Source organism: Anabrus simplex, chromosome 10 (genome assembly GCF_040414725.1).
Source record: "Anabrus simplex isolate iqAnaSimp1 chromosome 10, ASM4041472v1, whole genome shotgun sequence".
Lineage (NCBI taxonomy): Eukaryota > Metazoa > Arthropoda > Insecta > Orthoptera > Tettigoniidae > Anabrus > Anabrus simplex.
In genome coordinates this window covers 38591184-38607030 of record NC_090274.1, presented here as the reverse complement: position 1 = coordinate 38607030, position 15847 = coordinate 38591184, and the positions used below count along the sequence as shown (strand labels likewise).

Genomic DNA, 15847 nt, shown 5'->3' with positions numbered 1-15847 from the left:
TCCTTCTTCTGAACGTCATTCAACTTTAGAGACAACAGATCGTTAACTCTATTTGAAAAATGAAACAGCCTGGCTTGCACACGCTTAATTTGATTAGGAGAAGGATCATTTTCATCAAAAAAAAACTAACTACAGAGGCTAGCCCAGTAATATTCTCGACGATCGTGGAAAGAGAGTCGTCAATTTCTTTCTCTTCCAAGGTGGGGATGGAAATGGGCAAATCAAGGGACTCTCTAAGCTTATTGGTGTCTACTGCAACCGTGCCTCCAGATTGCACATTTCTGATAGTCAACTCATAGATCAACTCCTCTTTGCGCAAGTAGTTAAGATGGAGAACATCGCCAGGGCCGGGCATGATGACAGAACAATTTAGAAAAACTCAGAAAAGTCCAGCAACTGAGAAAATGGTTAGAGTTCGGATCAAAACAATGTTTAGCCGTCAAAAGGGGCTAAAATGAGACCCATTCAACCACGCTCTGCTACCACTTGTTACCGTGTTTTAGTGGTAGGTAGAGGTGAAAGAAGGTGCGGGCGTGAACGGGTCTCAAACTACGGAATCAAAGTTAATGTAAAATTTAACAAGGTTATATTTTCTTTTTAAAATAAATAAATAACAAGAATAGCAGGTACGGTGTAACAAGGCAACAAAGTACAATTACAGTATTTGCAGGGTTTGGGCTTCGAGCCCTGAAAACACAATTCTGGAGCAACTAGCTCAACTTTACGATATACCAATTTTAACAACGGGGCAGAAGACCCCAATCAAACCCTGGAGCACTTGCTCCAAATTACACAGTAAAGCCTCCTCGAGGCATACAACACCCAGTTTTAGAAAAAGAGCCACTCGCTCTCAACTTTAAGCCTATCAAAGGCCACACCAAACTCCACCTTCAAGTTGTCCTCTCTGGACATAGACACAGGGGTAAACTACCCAACCTACTGAGGGCTATTAGATAAAAAAGGGGGTAATTACATGACCTCTAAAATAACAATTTGAGAGGAGGCGATCAGCACTCCTAATGTATTTGTTTCAAAACCTAATTTGGCTCTAGGCCACTGATGCAAGGGCTAATCCCATACTACGGAGGTGACTTTCGAAAAGAAACAAATTTACATAATGTTATGGAAGAATAGGTTGAGAAAATAAGTTCACCTCAAAACAATGTGAGTGGGAGCTCGAGAGGGTTAAGCACTCTCTATCCCAATATGTAGTTTGAAAGATAGAATAGATACAAGTTTCTTTACATTTTAAAGAAGGTTATATAATGGAAAACTTCGGACCCGCCCCGAGAGTTAAACTGCTGAGCAAGCAAGAAAAGAAGTAGTTAATCGGCCATTACCTGGTTGTTGACCGCTGCCGGAGAAAGAGGCGCTTCCCGCCCCCTGCTATGTACTTTACACACAGAAAGATGGAACAGAAGTGGCGCAGAGACCCAAAAATCAGCAGTTTATATACTCTCGCGGAAGGTTCTAGGCGTTAGGGGAATGAGAACACCCGCCCACAATCACTTTATTGGGTAGGATACAGCAACATATTCAAGTTGGGGGAAGATACCTCAGATTGGTCAGAAATAAATAGAAGAAATTCGGGATTGGATACATACAAAACAAGGGGAAAGAGAGGGGGATACAGCCAACTTAAACAATAACAGAAAGAAATTTAACAAAAACAAACTTTTGAAATAAAAATTTCTCAAAAAAAAAACAAAAAAAAACAGTTCTCTCACTCCGCACTAGGGTGCACTATTGTTGATCTTCAGTAGTGTCCTCTAGAAGAGAAAGTTCACACTTCTTACTACAAGCAAAACAAAAATACGTCGAAAATGACACAGTTCAAAAACTCCAAATTTTCCACGTAGTGACATCTTCTGAGAAACTTGAAAATTAATACGGTCAATAAAGTTCCGACTTCCTCCAGCAGAGGAGTTTCAATTGGCGCAATTTTAAATTAGCGGCGCGGAGGTGTACCGCCCGGTACAATAATAATAATAATAATAATAATAATAATAATAATAATAATAATAATAATAATAATAATTATTATTATTATAATAATCTTCTTATAGGTAGGTCTTATGGCGACGATGGAAAAGGAGATTGCTGGAATTTGGGAGGAAACGGCCGTGGCCTTAATTAAGGTACTGCCCCAGCATTTGACTGGTTTGAAAAAGTGGAAACCACGGAAAACCATATTCAGGGCTACCGAAAATTGGGTTCGAACCCACTATCTTCCGAATACGAGCTCACAACCCACGGCCAATTCGCTCGGTTATATTACTATTATTATTATTATTATTATTAGTATTATTATTATTATTATTAATAGTAATAGTAATAATAATCGTATGGTCTCAGCAACCGTGTGCATACATTTCGATTTAACGCTGTCTTGCTGCCTGATCTTCAATCTTCAGAGTAAACCGAATCTCACTTGGGCGTCTACGGTTGAGTTTTAAATAATTTTGTTGGGTGAACAACAAATGTGTTACCAGAGATCTTGTAAACGCCGACATCAAGCGATATGGCGTGTAAAATGCTTTTTCCAGTCCTTCAAAAATTTCGCCCCCTCTGCCGGGCTTCGAACCCGCAATCTTGGGATCCCAAGGTAGACACTCTACCACTGATCCACAGAGGGAGCTGTGATGAAAGTAGTTCGAAAACGGAGCTATTAGTTTTGTGATCAATACATTCTTTATATTCTCTTTCAGCAAACTTTTGATTAATTTGAAGTGGTTGAATTTGACGTAGAACGCCTGTTTTGTATTGTGTTACAAATAAATAAATGATATTTAGTTGCTTCTTGCAGCATAAATAACCTCTGAGAACCGAACTTATGTCGAATGTTGTTAGGCTAGAGGCTTTTATGGCAGAGCTACACGTGTTGATTGTAAAAAAATAAAGGATCAGTTGTCAGACAGTGGCTTCGATGACCAAATTATAATAGCAGAGAGACAAAGTTCCCGAGAAGTAGGCTACTATGAATATTTTGAGGTTAACTTATCAAAAGTCAGAACAAATGAAATTATTTCAAGAACTGTAGTGGTACAATTAGCTCACCTCTCAGCGAAGTTGATGGTATTAGAAGGAAAGATGTGTCAGCTGTTTAATAAGAGAACTTACAAATTGCCTAAATTAGAATGAAATAAATTTAATGGAGATATCAAAGAGTGGCTAAGATTTTGATCTCATTTTCAGAAGATCCGTGAGGACATCTCATATGACATGTTCAGTTACGGTACTTAATACATTCCATAGGAAGGGGTACCGAATCACATACTGAGATAGTTATCTGCAGACAGAAGACAATTATTCCCAAGCCACTGAAGTCATGAAAGAGCGGTTCGTCAGAGATGATCTTCTGTTACAGGTTTACGCTAGAGAGCTTTTAAAATTAGTTGTCTCAAATGTTATGCAGCATGATAAACTTCCACTTAATGTTTTATCGATTAAGTTAGAATCTTAATTGTGCTCGCTGAACGCTTTAAATCTGGTATGTGGTTGTTCCCTCTCGTCCAGCATGTCCGAAGAAACGCTGATAGCAATGTGGAGAAGTCAGAGTCCAAACAACGTGGGAGTGTGGAGGGTGGAAATATGACTCTGTTGCATTTTCTTATGAATTTGTTCAAATCTAAAGTCGAAAATGAACCTCCAGAATGGAGGGGAAACACAAGCCAGCGAAGGAAGATTGCTCTTCTACGCCAAAAAAGAAAATTAATTACAAAATGAGAACAGTCGCAGCCCTTTATAGCAGCTCAGCTGCATTTTGTCATTTGTGGGAAAACTCACGATTAGCGAAATATGTTTTGAATCTAAGAACAAGACCCTTGATGAAAGGAGGACGAGAGAAGAGAAAAAGAAACTCTATTTTGTTTGTATGAGACCTAATCACATGCCGAAGAAATGTAAATCTAATATTCATTGCTTAGTTTGAGGTAATACGCATGTTACAATCATGTGTCGAAAAATATACAAGGTGAAGAAAAATTCAAGAAAGGAACAGGAAATAAACCACTTGCAGGTGAGTTTTGACATGACAAATCACACACGAATTAGTAGGGTAATATTGCAAAAGCTTGTGATCACCCTGCAAGGGACCTGTAGAAAAGGATGGTGAGAGCTATTTCGGATTGTAGATCTCAAAGGTCGTACCTCATGAAGAATTTCTTTTCTTTGCTAGGGACTTTACGTCGCACCGACTCAGATAGGTGTTATGGCGACAATGGGATAGGAAAGGCCTAGGAGTTGGAAGGAAGCGGCCGTGGCTTTAATTAAGGTACAGCCCCAGCATTTGCCTGGTGTGAAAATGGGAAAGCACGGAAAACCATCTTCAGGGCTGCCGATAGTGGGATTCGAACCTACTATCTCCCGGATACAAGCTCACAGCCGCGCGCCTCTACGCGCACGGCCAACTCGCCCGGTTCCTCATGAAGAAAACAGCTGATGAGCTAGGACTGAATCCTTGTGCTAAAGCGACGGTGATCCATGTTTTGTTTGGTAGGTGTCACACATCAGAAGTGGGCCGTAAGAGGTTCAGAATTAAATTGCAGAAAATTAGAAGAAGTTTTGGCTGTGAAGTCGAAATATGAGATCAGCCAAGATTTTGTACTGACAACTAGTGAAAATATACGGGGCTGGACTACTATGCCAAAATTCTCACAGGTAATGTCATCCCACTGACGGTGGTCTCACAGACATTGAGAATAAACTGGGATGGACTATTGGATGGACTCTGGCATTGCTCCCTGTCTATCTATCTAATTAGCTATATAGCTATCCAGCCTCCCTTAGTCAACTCTTGTGCTTCTCTGACACCGGCAGTATTATTTTCCGAGGCCTAGTGAGCCATGCACTTTCATGCCCTTCGTGACTCTTGCCTTTCTTTTACTGATACTTTAATTTTTCGAAGTGTCGGACCTCTTCCATTTTCCTTCTGATTAGTATTAATAGAGATTGGTTGCACAGTTGTACTTCCTCTTAAAGCAATAATCACCATCACCACCTCTCTTGTTGGAGAGAGATGTGAAGTGAAATTCATCAACACAACCTTTATACTGTATATCACAATGATGAATCAATTTCAGATCTACGGGGTCTAGAAACAATGGGGTTCATGATTCTGGTCAGGTCAAATCAGCTGTCGGCCAGAAGCGAGAAGCAGGGCAGAAACTTTTGAAGGTGTACTGCGGGAAGAAGATGGTCGATAAGAAGTTGGTCTTCCTTAGATATCCAGAACTCTCCTCCAATAAAGAAACAGCTGAGATAGAGCAGGGTGAATTTATCGAGGAGTTGCCAAAAGAACAGGTTGATACATGATACCATTATTTTCCACATCACCAGTTATTCAAATTATAATTCTCTCATTATACCTGTTCGCCCTGTGTTTGATGCTTCCTGCAAGACGGAAAATGGTATCTCACACTATGATTGTTTGGAGAAAGGTCGAATCTGAATTCAAAGAATTCCTGAGGTGCTTCTTATATTGGAAAGCAATTACAGAGCCCCTGCTGACGTTATAAAGTTTCCAAATGTTCGAAGTGCAGGCTGAGGATCAAGACTATCTCAGTTTCCTGTGGTGGGAAGACTACAGCACCAAGGATTAGAAGATTCACAGTTGGGACTAAGTAGTTGTGAAACAATAATTGAGGAACATGCCTCAAGAACTGAGAAATTGTGATAGTAAAACTGATTGTTATATTTTCACAAAAGTTTTCGTCTTGATATGAAACGGAGTACGGGATACAGTAACAGCTGACATTTAGACTGAACCACTATGTTTCAAAGACGTTCTTACGAAGTGAAGGTTATGTCCGTAATTTAGAAAGTCTATGGCGTAGTTAGATTTCTCGCCCTCACGTTAATACCTTTCAAGTACCTGTTACAAGAAACATTAAAAATCGAGGCATCTGAAAAATCAGATAAAAGAACCAACCTCAAAAGAACTGGACTCGCCTCTTCCTGAAACAGTGGAAATGAATTCACACAACGTTAGATTGAAATCACGAATTCGAGCACAATAGATGTTATTCGACTAGTGAGTGATAGAAGAATGCAGAAGAGTAATTTTCAAGACTGCGCATCTTACATGATGCATAGAACATAATACAATTCTTCTGTCTGGAAGTCCCATAATTTTCTTGACAGGTCGCCGTATCATGATGATATCCAGACCGAGTGAATTGGCCGTGCAGTTAAGGTAGGGTTGCCATCCGTCCCTATATATCGGGACCGTCACCGTTATGGACTTTCTTGTCCCCAACATACCGACAAGACACAATTTTTCCCCGATTTTGAAGAATACTGTAGGAGCTTGGTTCAGGTACTGAAGTTACGCTATCTGTTATCGCATCATGTAAGTGCAGCCTCAGTTAATTTTATTTGTGAACAATTTTATGTTGACAAGGTTATCTCACAGATGGCGTTGCATGCGTACCCCGTATCGGCGATGTAAGCCTTCGATCATTTTATGCTCTAAGATGTAATCACCTTCTAGATCTAGCACCATCATTCGAAAAATTACCAGACTTCTCCAGTAGTACGTGGTTGGAACTATTTAAGCAGCGCCACGCGAAAGAATCAGGCAGTTCCCATTTGAACAGCGATCTGATGAGACGATTATTTCTAAATGTAATACGAACAACGAGTGCAAGTTAGTAATCTTAGTTATTATCTTAGCTTACGAAAATGCTTGAGGATAAAAAGAGAAAGTGTCACTTTTCAGATGATTAAAAAAAAGAGTGGACTTTTGTCAAGAAATGGCGTACGGATCAGAAAGAGTAGTGTGAGATTTGTAGTTTTTTCATCTCAGTAACTCACGGAGGTAAGGCAGATGTGAGGCATCACATTTCTACTAAGAATCACACAAATAGATTCGCGGTAGGATCGACATCAAAGCATATTTCTACATTCACGATTAAAGAGGATACCCAGGAAGAATTTCTCGTTGCTGCTGCAGAACTAACAAAAGCTTATAAAGTTGTCAAGCATCATCAATCCTTCAGTTCCCTTGACTGTACCGTAAAACTAAATGCCGCAATGTATCCTGACTCCAAAGTCGCCGCAAAGCAATATACAGCCAGGACCAAGGCTACAGCGATTGTTAACATTATTCTCGCACCGCACTCCGTGTCCGAATGCATTAATCAATTGCAAAAAAGTTTCATTTTACGGCATAGGCACCGACGCCTCGAACCACAAGGCTGAAAATATGTTTCCTTTACTTGTTCAAAACATCACTGAAGCTGAGGAAATCCAACGGAAGATGTTGAAGTTTGATTTGCTGAATAACGAAACATCGGAGACAATTACAAAGTTTTGTCTAGACACTTCAGGACAACTGCAAATTCCATTATATACACTGACTGACAGTGACAATGCAACACCAAGGAGGAGTGGTTCGAAAGGGATGAAAGTTAAGGAAAAAACAGAGACGGCACGGATGAATAATTGATGTTTATTTCAAACCGATATGCAGGTTACACAATGCGCACGGCATCGACTCAGTAGGATGTAGGACCACCGCGAGCGGCGATGCACGCAGAAACACGTCGAGGTACTGTGCCCGTCATAGTCAGTCGCGAACACGAGACACCCCAGGGGTGCTCAGTCCGGTGGCTGTAGGCTTATAAAATAAATGAATGTGGCAGGATTATCATAGGGTTCATCAAATAAGTGCGTTCCAAGTATAGAACAAATGTGACACTTTTATTCAATTAAATGCATTATTGGCCATCCTGAAATCTATGATTATGATTATGATCGTTACGTTATGGAATTTAATATGACTCTTGATGTAACAAACCTAGGCACAAACAAATGGGATGGTACACGACAGTTGTTTCCCTGACATTCTAACAGAGTATTTACATTGTAAAAAATTTTTTTATCGTCTTCAAAGTTATTAAGTTATTTGTTTAAAGTTGAATTAAAAATTTTCATTCAGAAAAATGAGGTCTGGGCCAAGCCTTCATCGACAATCTGGAAAAAATGCAGTAATTGTAAGAACGATTATAATAAAGAAATATCCAAGATTCAAAAAGTTAACACTTATGACAAAATAATAAAATTTACAGTCGTTATCTTAACGACAAAATGAAAAGTTGAATTTGCCTTGGTTTTCTCTAAGTTAATCCGAGACGTCGGATATACCTGTTCACGTCGTCTCACATCTCCTTTCGTGAGAATTTATACTGAACGTTAAATATTTGACCAATAATTAAACAAAATAAAACGCCTCCTGGGCTTGCAAACGTAAGTAAATGGGGATAATACCATCCATGTGGAGATCCTGTCCACTATCAATCGATAATATCAGTGTCACATGTTTCAGAATAGAACACATAAAAAAATAATCCTCTAAATACCAATAAATCACTACTTCTACAGCTAACTACGGAAATTGGTAAGAAGACTGTGAGTACTAAGAAGAAAATATCTACACTATGTACATGTCGACGAGTGTCGATCAACCGTTTTACTCTCCTGTTAACGAATTTATTGAGTTACAGCAAGATTGAGTTATCACATGAGAGTAAAAACTGCATCAACGAATAAGCTGGTATAGTCACGAATCAGACATTATTTAGATATTTCGTCGAAGACCTGTTCTTTAGACCTAAGGCCTTCTCGAACATTCATCTGTACCTTGAGCTTGAAATTACTGGATTACTTGAGAAAAGTTGGGATATTCCCACGAATTAAAAAGTACATCAAGTAACATGGACTTTCATTTTCTTCATCTGAAGACACTAATATTAGGCTACACTGCATTTATCGCGAATAATCCATTAACATGTGAAAAGCTCAGTTTCACGAAGATTCATGCCAATTATTCCATATACTCTACACGTACAGTGTACCACAATGACGACCCTAACTTGTCGCATCTTAATCTCAAATATGTGTAGCCATGAAATATCAGGACCTACCAACGTCCTACAAATACATAATATCCACTTAAAAGTGTCTCGATGATTAATTACTCCAACTAATTATCACATGCTCCCGATGCACATGTTCACATTAAATTCGTACATAGAATTCGGACTCAATATCCCGATGACACGTTGTCTCAGACACGAGGTACAAGTAGAAGCTCCAATACAAGGAAAATATAGAAAATGTGGACGAAATATCCTACCATTAAATCCATCAGACATAAATTAATTCATATTCCTGACGAAATTTACCCAATAAGCAAAGATGGTGTCGATAACACATGGATAACTATCAGAACCCTTCACTGTCAAATTCATGGCCACATGGTCGTTAAATAATCACATGTGTCAGTTTTACGACGTATTCGAGCAAATAAACAACCATAAAAAGTGTCAAAATAGCTTACTAAGAAGAAAGAAAGAATAGAACAAAACTACATAGAACAGATATAAATGAGACGTAATCGACTTATAGAGAAATCTTCATGTCTGGAAGTCTGGGTTCTCAATCAGCCATGCCAGGATGAAAGAATCTGCATCCCGACGCCGCTGACGATGGTCAAAGGTTTAGAACCTCATGGTGAAGCACTGGTAATCCATGATGTGAGATTCCGTCCTCTTCTGGAAATATTCACGTCCACGTCTTCCGCGTCCGCTCGTAAGAAAGCTGAAACTTACACAAAATGCTTTAGAGTAGGCTCCAAACACACACGTAACTGTATTTTAGAAATGACACGTACTTAAGGGATTACTATCTGCACATTCGACGTCTGATCACAGCACTATCCTAAATTATATCCAATTATCGGAGGTGTAGAGCACAGGAGTGAAGCCAGTATTCACGACGTTCCACGCTGAGCGACTGAAGGTGATAGTCCAAGACACGCCAGAGGGTGTGTGAGAATGAGTATTCGTATCACATGACTTAAATATCATGTCTGGTGCACATGCACGGAAGTAAAGTCAATTGAGACACTAAATTCTTCTACTGTACGAATCTACACTTCATCACCATTTTAGCCACAAGGTCGTGTAAATTATTCCAAAATTTCAGTTTTTTAATTTATATCCCCTAAATGTGCTATTTTTTTATCCAGTTTATTTTAATTTAGTCCTTGAGCCTTCCGTAATTATGCACGTCGCCACCAAAGATATTATAAATATTTCATTCATTTCATTCCTCGCAATTACAGGTGACACGCGCTGGCCTCCTTCTTTCACTCGCCAACCTTCATTTTTTTATTTTTATTCCAGCCGGCCGCTCTCTGCACAAAAAAACTCGTTCTCGCCCCTGTCCAAGCCGCACCAACACCTGTTCACTCATCGGTGGCCTCACGGTCAGTAGGATGTAGGACCACCGCGAGCGGCGATGCACGCAGAAACACGTCGAGGTACAGAGTCAATAAGAGTGCGGATGGTGTCCTGAGGGATGGTTCTCCATTCTCTGTCAACCATTTGCCACAGTTGATCGTCCGTACGAGGCTGGGGCAGAGTTTGCAAACGGCGTCCAATGAGATCCCACACGTGTTCGATTGGTGAGAGATCCGGAGAGTACGCTGGCCACGGAAGCATCTGTACACCTCGTAGAGCCTGTTGGGAGATGCGAGCAGTGTGTGGGCGGGCATTATCCTGCTGAAACAGAGCATTGGGCAGCCCCTGAAGGTACGGGAGTGCCACCGGCCGCAGCACATGCTGCACGTAGCGGTGGGCATTTAACGTGCCTTGAATACGCACTATAGGTGACGTGGAATCATACGCAATAGCGCCCCAAACCATGATGCCGCGTTGTCTAGCGGTAGGGCGCTCCACAGTTACTGCCGGATTTGACCTTTCTCCACGCCGACGCCACACTCGTCTGCGGTGACTATCACTGACAGAACAGAAGCGTGACTCATCGGAGAACACGACGTTCCGCCATTCCCTCATCCAAGTCGCTCTAGCCCGGCACCATGCCAGGCGTGCACATCTATGCTGTGGAGTCAATGGTAGTCTTCTGAGCGGACGCCGGGAGTGCAGGCCTCCTTCAACCAATCGACGGGAAATTGTTCTGGTCGATATTGGAACAGCCAGGGTGTCTTGCACATGCTGAAGAATGGCGGTTGACGTGGCGTGCGGGGTTGCCACCGCTTGGCGGCGGATGCGCCGATCCTCGCGTGCTGACGTCACTCGGGCTGCGCCTGGACCCCTCGCACGTGCCACATGTCCCTGCGCCAACCATCTTCGCCACAGGCGCTGCACCGTGGACACATCCCTATGGGTATCGGCTGCGATTTGACGAAGCGACCAACCTGCCCTTCTCAGCCCGATCACCATACCCCTCGTAAAGTCGTCTGTCTGCTGGAAATGCCTCCGTTGACGGCGGCATGGCATTCTTAGCTATACACGTGTCCTGTGGCACACGACAACACGTTCTACAATGACTGTCGGCTGAGAAATCACGGTACGAAGTGGGCCATTCGCCAACGCCGTGTCCCATTTATCGTTCGCTACGTGCGCAGCACAGCGGCGCATTTCACATCATGAGCATACCTCAGTGACGTCAGTCTACCCTGCAATTGGCATAAAGTTCTGACCACTCCTTCTTGGTGTTGCATTTGCTCTGTCAGTCAGTGTATATTAATCGCTTTTTGTGGAGACTATACCAATACCGAGTTTGGAGGGCTTCATTGACGCGGCAAGTGGAATGTGTTTCGCCAAATTAAAGAAGAACTAGGAAAAAGTGTAGAAGAAATTGGATGCTCTGCCCATATTCTCCACAATACTCTATCAAGCGCTGCTGGAGTCTTAACTGTCGACACTGAAATTATCGTCATGAAAAATATTTCATTATTTTTCAGTATACACGTTAAGGACAGAGAGGCTGAAAGAGTTCTGCTCGTACGTTGATGTCAGTCAGCAGACTCTTCTATCTCACTTAAAAACAAGATGACTGTCGTTAATGCCCGCAGTTTGGAGAATTCTTAAGCTTTGGATTCCATTAAAACAATTGCAGATATTTTCTGTAGTCCGATCAGTGAAATTTTCTTCATGTTTCCGCACTCAATCCTGGCTCTTTTTGAAAAAAAATATATAAAAAGCATGGAAATGAATAAAGTCTCGATAATTGAAATAAGAAATATATTAATCGACACTCAAAAATGTCTGAATGAAAGGAAGACTCCCAATTTTATTGGCATGCAAACCAAGTTGAATGGGAAAAAATTAAAGAATGAGAACTCTAACCAAGAAACAATTAATTTGATTTCGAAATTTGAGGAAGAGACAATGGCTTTCTATACCATAGCATTTGATTACTTAGAGAAATGGGCTATTTCTTCCAATAAATATCAAGTATTTGATGGATGACACTAAGTGAAACCTCAGATTGTGTGATGATTGAAAACACTATTATATACTTGACTGAAAATGGTGTGAAGATTTAAGGCGACAAATATTTTCAGCAATGTATGTATAAGAAGAGCTTTTTAGAAACTAAGCGTGATTCTGAAGAATCGAAGTCCAAACACTCGGTGGAAGAAAGGTGGATTTACTTTTTTAAGGAAACCGAAAATCCTGAACGCAAACGCCAACTGCTAAAATAAAGCGAGTATTTGTTTTCTATTCCCGCACACAACGCCACTGTGGAAGGAGTAGGCTACCGGTAGTTTCATTGATGTCGGCCCAGTGGATTGATGAAAGAAATCGACTATTGGCAGGATGTATGGAGTCATTCTTACAGTGTCAGTTTAACTACAAGGTGACTTGCATGGAGTTTTATAAATACGTAAAAGGGGAGAAAAACTTGCTGAAAAAGGTGAAATCATCCGAAAAACATGGTTTAACAACTACTTCTTACGCAACAAGATTACTCGATTCGTTGAAGGGATGGTGCAGGGAATCACAGCCTGATCATCTACAAATCCTCAGGCAGACAGGCTTAGTCATCATTCAAAATGTAGTCATGTTGAGCAGAGAAGCTTGCGTCACAGATTTCATTTTAATGAATTCAATAGCCATATTGAATAATGAAGGTAACATTGGTCTACCTTGCGATACTCCGCACATCGAAGAGCTATTCTTTTGGATCGCTGGTTTCCTATTTCTGTCTGAATAGTGTTTTCCGCAAGAAGAGATATTAACCAAATTTTTAAGATTGCAAGATACTCCTTGTGCATTAAGACAATTTTTAAAATGTGCATGACATTTTTTTATCAAATGTAGGATTAATGTCTACAAATGCCACAACACGGTCTTTAGCAGTAGATTTCGTATTTTTAAGGCAACCAGACGTGAATCTTGAATTTGTATGGCAACCTAGTAAATTGGAAAGAAATTCACGCTGGTATGCATTCAGGTCTAATTGGGCTTTCAATTCAAGATCTAAAACTCGTTTAGTTATCCTTCTACAATAATTATGGAACAGATCGTTATAGGATGCCAGGATTATAAGTTATTAACATGAAGTTTTCCCTTGTAAATTAGCACTGTTCGACATTGTCTAAACTTCTCCGGTACATGGTGAACGAACAGCATAATGTTAATGATTAAAGCTACAATAGTTTAGATTTGGAGCTCTCTTGACCGTTGGTTTACTTTCTCTTAAAAAATAATCACCACCACCACTCTCTGACCGTTCTTTAGAGTATGTGAAGTGTCCATAGATATGCTTTTAATTGCTCTTTTAACTTTGTTTGCGGAAATTTCAGAAATATTTTCCTTTATGTTGCTATCTGCGTAGTCATCTCGCATTTTCATTAGCGGTGCTAAATATATTCTGAAAACAGGCCTCTTATTTCACTCAGTAAAATTGGGTAATTCATGGGTTATCTGCATCCATAATTTTACGAACTACTGCTCTTCTTCTGTTACTAAGCAACTTCCTACTAGTACCTACGTTACTTTCTTTTCCTTCGAGCGTTAGACGAGCTTTTGTGGTTTATAGCTGAGGTCTGTTTGCGTTGCTTCCTCACTCGATAGTAACACGTGGCAGGGTGTTCGAAACCTGGTAATTTAGAGTTGGGTTCATGCAGAAACGTAAGAAAAGTAGAAATGTTGCTATTAACATTATAAGAATTGAAAGAAGGAAAAAACAGTATTCGCCAGTCTTCTACTTTAAATTGCAGTTCTGGCTTTATCTTCGAGTTGTGTCTGACAATTACATGGGCTAGTACCATATTGCGACTTCTCTGTTGCAGGACTACTTCAGTCTTTATTCAATTTTATTTTTATTTGACAGTTAAGCATGCCTCTTAGATTTATGTAGGTACATAATCCGTGAGTCCGCCTCTGTGGTGTAGTGGTTAGCGTAATTAGCTGCCACCCCCGGAGGTCCGGGTTCGATTCCCGGCTCTGCCGCGAGGTACGAGGGCTGGAACGGGGTCCACTCAGCCTCGGGAGGTCAACTGAGTAGAGGTGGGTTCGATTCCCACTTCAGCCATCCTGGAAGTGGTTTTCCGTGGTTTCCCACTTCTCCTCCAGGCAAATGCCGGGATGGTACCTAACTTAAGGCCACGGCCGCTTCCTTCCCTCTTTCTTGCCTGTCCCATCCAATCTTCCCATCCCTCCACAAGGCCCATGTTCATCATAGCAGGTGAGGCCGCCTGGGAGAGGTACTGGTCATTCTACCCAGTTGTATCCCCGACCCAATGTCTGAATCTCCAGGACACTGCCCTTGAGGCGGTAGTGGTGGGATCCCTCGCTGAGTCCGAGGGAAAAACCGACCCTGGAGGGTAAACAGATTACGAACGAACGAACATAATCCGTGATCGGAATTGAAACAGTTCACATAAAGGAAAACTGTGATTAGTAGCGATATTTATTTCATCGTTTCCGGAATGTGCTGTAGATTCCTGGGAACAGTTATGACCTTTCTTAGAAAATTGGTTCCCGCACTTTGCACAATTTTCATACAGTCAACTGATGTGGACAGCCCCTATGTCATTCGAAGTAACCGGTTATTTATTAACTTATGTACTTATTTGATGAATTAATAAATAATACTAATAGGTCTAAACTTTGTATGTATGCATATGTATGGTATGACCGGTTATCAATCTTCCGAAAACATCTCGCAAGCCATTCCCGTTAACCTCACAAATGTACAGATAAATTTGTTTGATTTACTTTTAATCATACTGTTATTGCGTATGAGTATTTAAATATGCAGTATTTGAAAGTTAGAATTGTTATAATTTTTACCGTTACTTACTTAGAATAACTCTTCAAGAGCTTGGATGGATTATTGAATTGTGAATAGTGGTGGTAACTAATGACGTAGCATTCGTCGATAAATTTTTGGGTTCTCAGTTTGGGAAGGTAAATTCCATTATGCGTTCAATAACACCCTAAAACAACACATAACCCACCACAAGAGGTCTAGAATCCCTAATAAAAGTTTTAAACAGCTCTTTTGTAAAATATAAAATATGTAGTATTAACTCGAAGTCAGGACAGAATAATAATAATAATGATATTAATAATAATAATAATAATAATAATAATAATAATAATAATAATAATAATAATAATAATAATAATAATTTTTACAATGGGATTTACGTCGCACCGACACAGATAGGTCTTATGGCGAAAATGGGATAGGAAAAGGCTAGGAGTTGGAAAGTTGGAAGGAAGCGGCATTGGCCTTAATTAAGGTACAACCCCAGAATTTTCCTCTTGTGAAAATGGGAAACCACGGACAACCATCTTTAGGGTTTGAACCTACTATCTCCCGAATGCAAGCTCACAGCTGCGCGCCTCTATGCACACGGCCATTATTATTATTATTATTATTATTATTATTATTATTATTGTTGTTGTTGTTGTTGTTGTTGTTGTTGTATCGGGAGGTACACCCCAAAGCCGCGCATTCAAATTCAGCGTCTAAATGAACTCCTCTATTGGTAAAACAGTGAAACTGAAACTACACCAACTTA

General features: G+C 40.5%; 1 protein-coding gene across 2 annotated transcripts in view; it reads right to left on the bottom strand.

Annotated features, from left to right (window-relative positions):
* Oatp58Dc (Organic anion transporting polypeptide 58Dc) overlaps positions 1 to 15847 on the bottom strand; it is a 194120-nt gene that overhangs the window by 65456 nt on the left and 112817 nt on the right. The window contains exon 14 of one of the 2 annotated variants that reach the window (XR_011018770.1): positions 7799 to 7974. The exons of the other annotated variant lie outside the window; for it this stretch is intronic. The gene's annotated coding sequence lies outside the window, so the exon portion shown is untranslated. Of the gene's footprint in view, positions 1 to 7798; positions 7975 to 15847 lie in introns of those variants that run through there. 2 annotated transcript variants of the gene reach the window in all.